The sequence below is a fragment of the Rhinolophus sinicus genome, linkage group LG10 (genome assembly GCF_036562045.2).
Source record: "Rhinolophus sinicus isolate RSC01 linkage group LG10, ASM3656204v1, whole genome shotgun sequence".
NCBI lineage: Eukaryota > Metazoa > Chordata > Mammalia > Chiroptera > Rhinolophidae > Rhinolophus > Rhinolophus sinicus.
Window position 1 is genome coordinate 39,084,787 of NC_133759.1, and position 14,405 is coordinate 39,099,191.

The following is a 14,405-nucleotide window of genomic DNA, read 5'->3' on the forward strand; positions in this document are numbered from 1 at the left end:
GAAAGGCAGACGAGAATAGACACCCACTGGGTACTGCCCAGGGAAGGTGACGAGGACGCCTTCCACCTTTCCACATCTCTTTCAGTACCACTGTGACTCGCTGGGTCAGGGAGCACCAAGAGGAAGAAGGAAGAGGGGGAGGTGAGAAATCCCCAGAGAAACACCCTCCCCTCTTTCCCTCTTTGACAGACAGGGCCCATGCCTCTGCCATGCAGGAGGGTGACATCTCTTAGGGAGGCCTTGCTGAATCTGCCTGGGACTGTTCCGGAAGTAGGAAGGACGGCTGGGGGTGGGGAGGCGGCTGGAATGTTCTCCTGGCCTGCTTCTCAGTACAAGCAAGAGTGCTGAGAGGAGGGCCCTGGACATCAAAGGTTCCTTTTGTCCCCTTCCGAGTGGCAGGGCAGCCCGGCCTCTGGTGATGACTCAGGCCTGGCCCTGACGTCACCCACGCCCGGCCACTGGCCTCCCTCTGCAGCCAGGAAACTGGCTGGGGAGTGGCACTCGCAGCTGCAGCAAATCTCAAAATAAGGAGGCAACTGCCTCTCTCTTCCTCCTCTCCATCTCCCCACAGCACACCTTTCTTTTCTTTTCTTCTTCTTTTTTATTTTTTTAAGCCCCATGGAAGGTTTTACTTGTGGATCAACTTTCAAAAAGTAAGAAGTCAGAATGAGTGACATCATCAGAAAAATATGTGGAGCTGATTGCAACGAGAAGTGAAGAACCCAGAGCAAGAAAGCGGTTATAACTCCTGAGCCCAGGGAGTTGGCAGCGTCTGGGTTTCAGAGGAGCCAGCGCCTCCAAGTAAGTGAAGGCCCACCCTGGCCCCCATCACTCAGTGCCCTTCACTGTGGGGCGCCATCTTGTTCCCTGACACCTGAGGCTTGGCAGGCCCCAGCCCAGAGGGAGGGAGTGGGGGCTGCATTTGGGAGACCCTCAATATAACAGCACCAAAGGGATCTATCTGACCTCTCTGTTCTCCACAGGACCAGACAAGAACGCATTTTCTCTCAAAAATATGTATATATACACTAAGGCTGAAACCCTGGGGGAAGTGGCCCAAGTCGAGCCCTCCCCGTCAACCCTCTTGTTTTGTCTCCTCTTCCTTCTTCCGCCCTAGTGCTGTGTTTTGGACTAACAGAATGTTTGTTCAGAGTTCTGAACTGTTTGCTTCCTGGATCTTATACTGAGTAATCAGATACAAAAATAAATGCTGTTCTAGGCGAATAGGTGCGCCGTGCGGTCAAATGATATTTTCGCACTTAATCTGGTAAAAGATGGCTACTCTGGTAAGAAAATATCCACAACCTGCCACCTTTACAGAGCGTGTTTTGGTTGTCTCCAGTTGTTCTGGTTTAGATACCTCCATTTTCTCATTGCCCTGTTTACAGAGAGCTTGTTTTCATTTCTACTTGTGCCATCTGGGATGATATGAAATAGAAAGACATTATAACGTATCTCTGGTATCTGTTTTAACTTCGACTAAAAAAATATTGAGTCTTTGCATAGCCTATAATTTTTCAAGCTCTGGAAGTTCCTACCTAAGGAAGCTAAGTTTCCGAGAGAAAAGTTTTAAGTTGTACATAAGAACAGCAGAGCACATAGGCATAGAAATCATACTCAGTTTTCCAAAGTCATCTCCTGAGCATCTAGTCTTTTTGCAGCTTACTTGGCACAAAGACTAGAATTGCTCTTTATAAATTCTGTTTTGTGATGATTGAGGGAGTATATTAAAAACGAATCTTATTTTAAAGACAATAGGGAAGTTTGTCATTTACTGGAAAACAGTGGCAAATTCCTTTGTACACTGACAACACCCTTTGGAAATTAACCATCAGACTCTCATGTACCTCTTTTGTAGGTCTTACATTTTACTTTTTGTTTTATTTTAATATATCAGATTATCTCGAAGTGAGGCTCTGCTAAACTACTGTTCATCTGGCTGCAAGATCTGAAGCTGTGACCGCTAATTCGGTGAGTGTCATTTGTCACTAATGGCTGCTTAAATTTAAGTGTACTAATTTTATTCTTTTGGTTTGCAGTAAGATTTAAGACAAAGGGAGAAGGCGTGGGGACTTCTGCACACAATGATAATAGCTGTATCAACAGGATATGTAATAGGATAGGCTAATTGTTGTACTAGACTGAAAAATGTATAATGGCTCAAATAGAAGTTTATTTCTTGCTCTTGTAACAGTACAGTTTAGTGGGGAAACTCAGGCGTTCAGAGACACAGGTTGAGAGAGGCTCCACCTTCTGCAGCATGTGATTAACAAGGTCACCTGGGATTGTTTCCACTTCCCAGTAGAAGAGGAAAAGAGCATGAGAAAGTGTACATGGGAGGTTTTCATGGGCCACGCCTAGAAGTGGTCTACATCACTTCTACTCACATGCAGTTGGCTAAAACTCCATCACATGACCACATCTGGCTGCAAAGGAGTCTGGGAAATGGAGTCTCTGGGTGTGGGCAGGGGTAGCCATTTCCCAGGGATGCTGTGGAGAGTTTCTGGAGGAGAGGTAGTCCTCTCTGGCCAGGCATAATAAGGAACTTAGAGATACTCAAGGATAAGACAGCAGAATGCAGCAGTGGGAGAAGAAAAAAATGATCAGATATTTAGAATTCCCTAACTGACACTCTTAGGTAACATCTGGCCATGCGGGCAAGGAGCAGTGGGTAAGAGTTTTTTCCAGATGCCTCTGTCCATTCTGACCCTGAGCCTTTCCAGGAGTACCACCACGCCAACAGTGGTCAGTGAACCAGGGAGGACATTCTTCCCCTTATTTTTCCCTATAGGATCCTCTTGGTCTAGGACCATTCTGGCTTGGTCTCCTGGTCCTGGGTCTAATCATGATAGTTGGAATATGGCTAACAGAATTCTGTTCCCCCAACTTTGAGCCCCAGAGGTTGATAGGAAAGCTCTTGGTCTCCTTGGCTCATGGTTCTCTCTGCTCCTGGGGGCTCTGGGAAACTGCCCTGCCTGCTCTGCTCCAGATCTTGGCACACATTTTAATCTTGTCATGGGTTGGCAGGGAGACAGGGAGAGGAGGGACTCCTTGACTAAGATGGGATCTTCAAACCAAATTATTAAAGAAACATTTAAAAGTAGACTAAAAAGGCTCAAGATTAATGCTACCCCAAGGATTTGATACATTCTAGCTTTTTCTTTGCAGAAAAAGTTCCAAAACATTTACTGTAATAATAAGTGGTAACCTTATAAGCCCTATTTGGAGAACCCTGAACTAATTTTGTATTTTATGTAGCCTTTTCACCATTGTTGGGCTTAAAGCAGTATTCCCCTCACTGGTAAATACCAGAAACCACATGGCAGGTGCCCTATGATGCCCCTAAGGTGTCATAAAAATGGACTACAGGTGCTAAAGGACTAAAGGCCTCTGGTAAAAATGGACTACAGGTGCTCGCTTCAGCAGCACATATACTAAAAATAGACCACTGTCTTTGCCTGAGCTACCTGGTACCTAGTTCTCTAGTTGTGTATCAATATCTGGCTAGTCACTCTGGTATCTGATTGAATATTGCCCTGCACTGAACATTTCTGGCACTCACGCCCACACCCTGAAGAACACACATTGTCCATGGTGTGGGAAAGCCAGCTCCTGGCAGATTTAACACAGCCTGTCAGACTGTCACAGAGCCTGATGCATGACCTCCTATAACAGCTACCTCACCTTGACCCAGTCCCCTCCCATCTGGAATGGGCTAAGAAGTTGTGGAATAGAAGAACAAGTTGATGTGTTGCAAAAATGCTACAACCTTTGGAAGTCCATTTTCATGGGCTGGTGGGTCCTGAAAGTGTCTACTGAGCCATGAGCTGGCCGGACTCATGGACTAGGGCTGGTGGTGGGGGAAGGCAGTGCCTGCTAGACGGGTGCAGCCAAAGGAGTAAGTTGAGAACAAGTACCAGGTTTTAAAAGCTGGAGCCAATTGGAGATGATCTGTTGCTGGAAGTCCCAGCCTAATGGAGTCTGCCAGGAAGGGCAAGGCCAAAGCCACAGTCAAGGAGGACAGGTGTCAGGGTCCATTCAGCTTGTTAATTTCAACTGCCATGTGGTAATGACGCCTCAAAGTACTACGTATGTAGGAATGACTTGTGAGTGTGTGTGTGTGTGTGTGTGTGTGTGTGTGTGTGTGTGTTGGGGTCAATCTCCTGATTTCTAATGTCTAGCTGCATAGCATGGCAGGAAGAGGTATGCAACTGCCTAATCAGACTTTAACTACTGTCAACACGACCCCTCCACAGTACAGCATGCTGGGTGACCTCATAGACACACCAACAAGGCAGGGGTAACAAATATACTCTTCGTGAATATTTGGATCTTTGACATTTTCAAAAAAGCGTCAACGTAGACATCGTGAGAAAAGTTGCACTTTCTTAAGCTTCCTTAATTTTAATATTTTATTATTTAAAAAGATTTTAATTCCACATGAGGGGTGTAATTCAAATTTGGGGCACCATTGTCTTCTCAGAGTCAAGGGCATCTAAGGACCTTAGCCTGGACCTTGTTGATCTATGAGGAGCAGATGTGACAGCATAGCAGGCTGACATAGGCAGTGTCTAGACCAGTTGGTTATTTTTTAACCCCAGAGGATTTATGGTTTTTGCAGCGCAGAAGTACAAGCCCCTTTCTTACCCTGGGTCAGTATTATAAATGTTCTATTACTCTCGTTAGAGAATTTTGCAATAAGGCCACGTCATATTCACCAAAGCTAAGGATTCAGGGTAATAAGGCTTCATAATTTCTCAGGCTGAAATCCCCTGATTTTTTGTCAAGAATGGAGTTGGAAAACACCACAGGGAAGACTTCAGGGTTTTGTTTTTAACTCAAGAAGCCTCTGGTTTTCATCAGAACTTTCAAGCTTCCTCCTGCCTCCGAAATGGTATTTTGAAAAAATGTAAAACTGAGATTCTGTCAGAATAAGTAAGGTAATATATGTGAAATGATTTGGACAACTTAGAAAAATGTATGGCAAGTCAAGGTGTTAATGAAATGGATTACCGTAATTATGGTCAGCATTGGTGTTTTGGCTTTTGATATTGCTATTAATATTGTTAAATATCATTACTTTCATGTTTCTGTTTTTGTCTTTCTAAGTTGTCTTTCATCTGAGATCTTTTGCACCGCTTCCTAACTAGCCAAAGCATGTGGTGTAAAAATCTCAAGGACATTTGGAAAGGTTTGACTCTAGGCCAGAGGCCTAACCACGAGGCTTCTAATCTTATTCAGAGAGAGGTTTGACCTGGGATTCACTGAAATCTGCAAGGGAAGATGGATTTGAGCCATCTCTCTGCCAAAAAAAAAAAGATGCTTCCTGGCGTTGTACGGGGTTCCCAGTGCATTGGTTAAAGGAGGTTTTGAAATCACTCCATGCAAGCACCACCCTGGGTGGTGTCTCCCAAGCCAGAATAGAGCCCACCATCTGTCCCAAGCCTCTAGTCATGAGTGCAGTCTGTCTGCTTGCTGTTATGAGGTGGGGGGGAATTATACACAGAGGCAACAAGCATGAATTCAACCCAAGGGCAATAAAGAAGTAGTTCATTTAAACTGTGAACTTCCCTCCATGTCCCAGATCCTATAGTCTATTATCCTCGAATTTAGCAGGAAAGCTGCATCTAGTAAAAAGGACTTTCTCCTTGACCCAAATTCCTTGGCATCGACTATACCAAGGTACTTTGCAAATGAGAATGTAGCTCAAAATTCACCACGGGCACCAGACTCAGTCTACCTGTTCTGTGAGTCCTCCTGTAGCAGCCAGGCCAAGGCTGGGCTGGACTCCTAGGAGACCCCTCTTCCCTCTGCTTTCTTTCTACATAAGGCAAATGCTTTGTCTTTTTAAAAAATGTATCACTCTTTTTCAAATAACAGGAGTCATAGCTAGTCACTATACAAAATACAGAAAAATATCAACAAGGAAACAACTATCTGTAGTAATTCAGCAAACAAGTAATAATTCAATATTAACATTTTAATGTATTTCTTTCCAATTTTTCATATACATTCTCTTTTCTTTTAAAAATTATTGAAGTTCTATTTTATATGCTTTTTTTTTCACCCCACTTATTGTAAACATTTTTCCAAGTGACTAAATGGGCTTTGAAAATTTGATTTTGAATGGCTGTGTTTCCATTGCACTGATATATCTTAATTTACCCATTCTTTTCTTGATGGACATTTTGATTGCCTATAGTATTCTGCTATTATAAATATACAAACATTCTTGTAGATAAACCTTTGTGGACATCTTAGGGAAAATTCTTAGAATTGAATCAGTAGGTCAAATGACCTAGTTTTAAAGTTCCTACTGTATATTGGTAAATTAGCGTCTAAAAAAAGTTACCAGTATCTATTTCAAAGCCTAGGTCCCCTTAGTTTCTTATGTTAAGATGCATGCATGCCCCTAGGCTCCAGAAGCTCTGAAGAGGGAGCCTAGGCATACGCATTTTAATATAGCCTCCCAATCCTTACTAAAGATATGTAACTATTGATATGCAGCATACAATTCAACAAACATTTATTTCAGCAAACACCTATTAGACAGAAAAAAAATTTAGGGAATGCTGAGCTAGTATATCTAAACTAGAATTTAACTTAAAGGTTCTTTTTTGGCTTCTGAACTTTAGATTTTCCCTTATTCGTGGTATGGTATAGTTGAAAGATTATCAGCTAGGGAGTCAGGAAACCTTATTGTAAGTGTGAGATAACTGAGACCCAGAGTGGTTCATTTACTTCCTTGTGGTTACCCAGGGATTTAGTGGCACAGGTAGAACTAGAACTTGAGTAGACATAGCGCTCGGATCCACCCACCCTCTGGGGAACAGAGACAAGGCATCAGCGAGATGACTAACTCCTGAAGTGAGCCCTTCCTTCAGCCAGGGAAATTTCATCTGTCTTCTGATAGGCAGGGCCATACCTCAGGACGTGTGTGGCAACCCTCTGGGGTCGCTCACCTTAGTCGCCGAATGAAGCCAGACAACTGTGCGCCCTAAGCCTGAGGTGGTGACACTGCAGCTAGACGAAGCAGGACATAGTGCAGCCATGCAGATCCAGGCCATAAGAGCAGAGCAGGAGGTAGGGTCCCGAGTCAGAAGCCAAGAGAGCAGGGCAAGGGCAAGACCCATATTCTGGGCAAACTTTAGGTCAAGGTAGGCATGAGTTGAAAAGAAGACAAAGCCAGAGCTAGAGGGGAGCTGACATGGATTCGGCCTCAATGGTGGAGGCCCTATTACGTAACTTCATGGTCAGGGGAGGCACCTGCCTCTTTAAATCTGAAAGGTGTTGTGCACTGGGCTGCCTTCTGACAGCAGGTTAGTAGGAGCTCTGACCAAAGGAGGGGCATTGGCCAGAGAAGAGGCACCTGAAAATGGAACGTTGGAAAATTCTGTGATAGCAGAGAACAGAGTGAACAAACAACAACCCGATTTAAAAATTCTCACCACCTTCTAAGAGGAAGTATAACTATCCATCCTGTCTGCATAACTGCTCAAACTCATCAGAGCACACCTACTGGTCACCTGATAATATCTGGCTGCCCTTCCTCTCATATACCTCAACTTCTGGAGGCCAAATGATCGTATCATTTGATTTTCAAGTTCAGCCTCCATAGACTGCTTAGCTCCTGACAGTCCCATTTATGTTCTGGTTTTACAAATCACTATGCCCAAGTCCACATCCATCTCCTGCGACTGCACCAGGTGAAGCACAAGAGCCAGAACCCAAAGGAGTGCCTCTGCTGCACCCGTTCTGCACCCATGGGAACCAGGGAATTTGCCTATGATCACCAAGCTTCACTGCATCTGTGCATGGCTTCCATCATCTCTTAGCTATCTCCTTGCAAGGATCACTGCTCTCCTGAATCTTGGGCTCCTGGTCCAAACTTGTGGACCCAAGGTCATGATGAATATAGATTCTGGGAAGGTCTATAACCTCCCTTGACTGAAGGGCACACCAGATGGAAAATGACTTTCTAGACTACTATTTGACTCATCACTGTGATGTTGGCCCTATGCGAAGCCTATGTCCCTGGCAGCCTAAACAACTTCCTTGGCTGGGGCACGTCCTGATGCTTAGATGGAATTCTAATTGCTGACAGAACCTGGATCCCTTGGGTAGGAAGTCCATGTGGTGGTGACAGCAGCGCCTCCAGATCTAAGTCCCAGGAAATAGAAGTCGGAGTTCTGTGACATCCAGACAAGGTGTCCACATGCTGTTAGAGGGTATTAGGCGGTCAACAGATTAGGAAATCAAAGGGCAAAAAGTGATCAGTGGGCCTATAATCTGAGAAGTGCCACTGGTGGTTTCATCCTTACCTGTCTATGCTGACTCCGTGTCCACCTTCCCCTCACACCTGCTAATAAGTAACTAATTCTAAGAATAAAGAGCACTGAGACCGTTTCTGGCCCAGGCTGCAGGAGGACCCTGGCCCAGGCAAAGTCTGTAACTGCCCCCTGGCTCTTGTATCATGGCTTGCATATCACCTCAATTGAGCGAGGGTCTGGTATCAAGTCTGCCTGTGTGGCCAAGGGGTACTGCCTCAAAGAATCCAGCATGATCAGAGGGCAGTGTCCCACCACTGCAGTCAGCAGCAACCAGACAAACCTGAAGCCTCACCCCATCTCGAGAACCCCATTTTCCATCACAGAAATGCCAGATTGCCCAAGCTGCTGTGTAGACAACTATTAGGAAAGCTGGAACGGTGAGAGATATCTGAAGCCATCCCAGCCAAGCTCTGAGGGTGCCACACTTTCCTGCCATCTTGACTGGGGACATCAAAGGGAGCCCCCTATACGTCAATCAGCATGGCTGAAATAAAAAATACTGATGTTACCCAATGCTGGTAAGGATGTGGAGAAACTGGATCTCTCATCCATTGCTGGTGGGAATATAAATTGTGCAGCCACTGTGGAAAACAATGTGACAGTTTCTTATAAACCTAAACATATACTTACTGTACAATCCCACTCCTGGGTATTTACACAAGAGAAATGAAAACTTAGGTTCACACAAAAATCTATACATGAATATATATAGAAGCAGTTTGATTTGCAATAGCTTTAAACTGGAAAGCAGCCAAATGTCCTTCAGTGGGTGAATGGATAACAAAACTGGTACATCCATACCATGGAATAAAAAAGCTCACACTCTTTGCATACGATGTGAATGGATCGTAAGGGCATTGTGCTGGGTGAGAGAAAGCCAGTCTCAGAAAGGATTACATGCTGCATGATTCCAGTTGTATACATGTAATATTCTCAAAGCGACAACATTATAGTAAGAGGACAGATTGGTGCCCGAGGGTAGGGCTGGGGGGAGGTGTGAGTATAGAGGGGTAGGTAGCACGAGGGGTTTTTGTGGTGACGAAATAGTTCTGTATCTCAATTGTGATGATGGCTACTCCAGTCTACACATGTGATAAAATTTAATAGAAGTCTAGAAACAAACATGCACACGCACACACATACATACACACAGTGCATGTAGAAACTGGTGAAATTCGAATAAGGTCTGTACCTGAGTTAATATGAGGTTGGTGCAAAAGTCATTTCGTTTTTTGCAATTGTTTTTAACCTTTGAAACCGCAATTACTTGTGCACCACCCTAATAGTATTGTACCAATACCGACTTCTTGGTTTAGGCAATGTACTACAGTAGTAGAAGATATTGTCATTGGGGAAAGCTGGGTGAAATTATCCAGTTACTGTGCCATTTTTGCAACTTCTTGTGAATCTTAAACTAGTTCCAAAAAGTTATTACAAGCAACCTTTAAAAGTATATTTTGTTTAATTAATTTTTTTTAAAAGGGTGTTCTCCACCCCAGGAAAAGAGGATTCAGCCACTGGCTTCTCTTTCATGAGCAATTCCTATTGTTTATTTTGCCACTTTCTGATTTATGGTTAGGCTTCTATTGAGGCGTCCTGGTGGCTTTGGCCTCACCCTCTGCTTCCTCAGAGACGCTCACCTCAGATGGAAGCAAGCTCAAGCATTGCAGCACTGAGCGTGAATATGCCCCTTTCCCCCCTCCCTGAGACTGTAACTTCAAAGCGAGGTAAAGACTCAGAGATCTAAGAAATGGCCTCACTGTGAAAATCTAGGACAAATCATTTTTCTCACCCTGCACAACAATTTCTTTTCTGGAATAGCTCTTTGTCTTCTCTGCTCTTCATACAGATTATTCTCTTCACCTTCACCAAATGGCCCCTCCTCTAATGGAAGGAGATTAACCCTTCTTTGCCCCCTTTCAATCTCATTCAGCTGAGGGCTTTCTGTTAACCGCATGGCTCTCTCCGGGCCTTGTGCCCCAGCTGAAAGCTCCGGTGTGAGACGAGATGGCTGCCGCCTTCCCTTTGAAGCACTTACGCCTCTGTCAAACACCTTTTGGCCAGACTTGGCGCTGGAAAGACAGTTTTGAAATTTTGAAATTAAACTTATTGTGAGCTGCTTGGGTTTGCAGTATGGAATTGCACAAGGCCATGGGCATTTAGGACAAGGGGTATTCGCTGTGCTCAGTAAGCTAGGGCCCCATCAGAATGAAATTCCAGCTTTATTGACTCCCTTGCTCCGAGGAGGGATCCCCAGCTTCACCTAAGACTGAGGCTGAGCATCTGGGGCTGATATCTATGTGGCATCCTGTCCGGATATAAGACACACACACACACACACACACACACACACACACATACACACACACACACACACACAAGCCTCTGTCCCAGGGGACTGGCCTCAGCCCTAATTTCTTGCCATGCCTTATTTCTTAAGGGTGACTCATCCCTAGAGACCATGCTGAGACACAGAGCAGCGTGCATTTCTTGGGCCTGGCTGGGAGCTGCTGAGCAGGATGGTGGGCTAGAAAGGTGACAATTTGAATTGCTGATTTTCAGTAGGCGTTGATAACTCTCCGAGTTTTGCACCTTTTGGTTTCAAAACCATACTGAACAACGGAAAATGAAACCTGCAACTTATTTTTAGCCGCTCATGCTAACTCAGGAGATTTTTCTTTGCAAACCAAATAGGATAAAGGCAACACTGCCGGACAAACTTAATCTAGTTGACTGAGTATAGCAATCAAACCAACTTCTCTGATACTCTCAAGTGACACTTGGTCTCAGGTAATATTTTGGCCAATATTTATTAGTTTGCTTAAAATTTTATTTAGTTGAGCTTTTTGATTAAAAAGGCTAAACAATATTTTCTTCTGAGAAGAATTGGGAAACAAGTTATAAACCCTCAAGACTAGCATCTATTCATTAATTCACTTAATCTATTACCATTTATTAAGTACCTATTTGCATGACAGCTTAGAATGTTTTAAACATTGAGCCAATGTGTTGAATTACAAAGAGCAGAATACTATAAATTAAGAACTGAGGCTTTTATCGGGGTTGCCAAGATCTTTAGTTATAATACTTTCTTTGAACCTGATTTTTTTCCTCCCTCAAAGAAAGGGTTTAGATGACATTGTCTAAAGTGCCGTCTTCATCCTATAATTCTGTGAAACATGCTCTGCCACCCAGGGCCTGAGGAAATGTTGAGGTAATTTTTGAAGGCAGTGGTGTGCTGTCAGGTCACTCTTCTTTCTGTCTTCCCTTCCCCTGTCCTAGGAGGGACAGATTTAAACAAAGCCTGTGGTTTGCTTGCCAGACAACCTGTGACTTCCCTGCGTTAATAAGTGATTAAGTGCTTGAAAGACTTCCATAGGTATTTTCAGTCCCCAGGCCCATTCCTTCACTCATGGAGTGAGTTCTCCAGTTCTAGGAAGTGGCTTCATGATACAGAGCTGAAGATTCCACTGGTAGTGGTGGGAGCAGAGAAAAGATCCCCAAGTTTGGTGTTGGTCAGTCAAGAACATACCCATATGAGCCCCTTTGTTGCACCAGGTAATGCTCCAGGTACCATGTGCGATTCATAGATCTTGCTGGAAGCAAACCCTGAGACGTGAGTAAAGGTAGGCAATTCAATACTACACAAACTTCTTGTGTTTTTATCGTTAGTCCAAAGGAAGTGAAGATTCACTGAGGTTTGTTAAGTTGCTCTGGTGAGAGGAGGTGTGTGGTTGTGGCCCTTCTGAGCTGCAAAGTTATGAGAGAAGAGAAAGAGAGCAAATGACTTTGTTTCTGAGAGAAGAGAAAGCAAATGAGTTTGTTCCCAGGTGGAATATTTGGAATATTTGTTGCCCAGGATGAATAAAGATACAAGGAGAGGATTCGGCGCCCACATGGGTATGAGAACGCTTCCTTCTCTCTACCTTCATGTACAGCCCACCCTCCCTTTTCAACCGAGTTGCCAATTCTCTCTAGAAAGAAGAAACTCAATCTTCTTGCTGAATGTGTATCTTGCCAGTTCAGGATCTAGAAGACCCCGTTGCTGCACTTGCTCTCCATTTGGGGGTGGCAGGCAGTCGTGGCTCAAACGAACATGTGGTTAGGGATGTGGGAATTCTCTTGACCTCTGTATGCATGGAAGGGCTTTATTAGTGCCATGTGTCAAGTGCACTGAGAAATGAAAGCAGGAACTATTCTGTTGCTAAAGCTGAGGTAGTGAGATCAAAACTGGTGGTGAAACAAGTTGAGGAGCTTCCCATAGGACAGCCTGAGCTGGATTAGGGTGGGCGGAATGGTATCCACCAGTCTCCCTTGCAGCTCTAAGTCACTTACACTTTTTCTCTGTTGAAAACCACATGCTTCATATTTCCCTTCTTCCAGCTCTTTCCTGGAGGGTAACTTCAGTTTGGTCCCCAAGACTTGCTGCCCAATCCTTGCCATCAAGTGTTTACTCCTTTCCCACATCTTACACAGATGCTAATGGACGGAAATGAGAAAACTCCTGTCTAAGAATTGGAGGAGGCTTCCTGGAGTTCAAGTCCTCAGGCATGTCTATTCACCCAACCCTTCGTTCTACTGCCTCATGAGCATTGAGCAAGATAACCGTCCTCTCGTATTCCCCGGCACGGTGCAGCCGACAGAGTTGATTAGAAAGCCCCCTTTCAGAGCCATCTGGTTGGCATATAAAATTACTGCCAATGAGTGAGATAGTCGGCTGGCCACGTAACCAGGCGGCAGGAGACTTGGAATCCAGCTCTTGGCCTAACTGACCTAGCAAGAAAGCAGGCAGGATGTTTTAGAATCGCAGACTTTCAGAGCTGCAAGGGCTCTTCAACAGGGGCAAAATGTATAGACGTTAACACAGAGTCAGTCATTAAAATGATGCACTTGAAACATTGAACTTGGTTGAGGAAAATCTGTTATTCAAAAGTTAGTCTTTGTAAAAGCCCATTTAAAAAATATGTTGGGGAAGGAAGTCATAATACCAACTTAGGTTATCTCTTCAGGCCAAAAACACAGTGTTTGTGAGTGAAAACCAGGTCAGTCCTGATTGTTACATGCATCTTTCTTTAATTGATAATTTAGATTAGAACAATATAACAAGCTGATAAATTTACTCACAAATGCTGAATATATTAAGTATAAAATGAAATGAGATGTACTTTTTAATACAGCAAATGCGTAAATTCATTTATTAACTGTGTGATCTTGGACAAATGACCAGATTTCTCTCAGCCTCAGTTTCCTCATCCGTAACATGAAAAGATTGGATTTCACTAGGGGAAATAGTTTGCTCAGATGGAAATGGAAGATCTTCTACTTATTTTGCCTCATAAAACGTTTCCACATTATGACACATCTCGGACCAAAATTGTTACTGCTTTCTGTTTTTAGCTTTCCAACATGATCTCCTTGATTCCTCCTCTTTTGTTCTGTCTTTTCCACCTGCTGGTTCAGCATCCTCGGCACCCACAATTCCAAAGGCCTGGTGAGTTGGGGCTGATTCTTAGAAACAGCGGTAGTTGTGGCTCCAGGGAGGTGGATCCCCTCTACCAGAAGTGTACACAGTAAGAAGATTCCCACATCAGGGTGGAATGTGGAGGGAGGTTTTGTCCCCTTAGCACTGGTGGAAAGACCCAGACATTGGAATCGGTCAGACTTAGGTTTGAATCCTAACTCTGCTATTTACTGTGTGATTGGTAATCTCAATTGGTTCCTCTCCTAGAGTTGACATAACTAATATCCACCTTGCAGGATTCTTGGTTTAGAATTAAATGACATAATATAGCTATAATATCGAGTAGATAGTAGGTTCTCAATAAATGGTAGCTATTATAGACTTAGCTCTGACCAAGGTAGAAAGCAGAAGTTCCTGCCCAGATCTCTAGGCAAAAATGTAAATGATCAAAGTAGTACTGGATTTTCCAGAAAATTTAGACTAAAATATCATCCAAAGGTACTTTCAGTCATTGACAGATTTGTTACCATGTTGTTTCCAGGCAAAATATTCTGTAGACAGATGTAGTAACCAATCTCATAAATTTTTAAAAACTTTTTAAATTCTAAGAATTT

General features: G+C 43.8%; 1 protein-coding gene across 4 annotated transcripts in view; it reads left to right on the plus strand.

The window, feature by feature from the left end:
- The first annotated feature begins 230 nt into the window (after positions 1–230).
- ZBTB38 (zinc finger and BTB domain containing 38) overlaps positions 231–14,405 on the plus strand; it is a 71,783-nt gene continuing 57,608 nt past the window's right edge. For 3 of the 4 annotated variants that reach the window (XM_019747296.2, XM_019747287.2, XM_019747312.2), the window contains exons 1-2: positions 479–801; positions 1,898–1,971. The gene's annotated coding sequence lies outside the window, so the exon portion shown is untranslated. Of the gene's footprint in view, positions 802–1,897; positions 1,972–14,405 lie in introns of all 4 variants that reach the window. The other variant, XR_012489684.1, reaches the window with a different exon arrangement.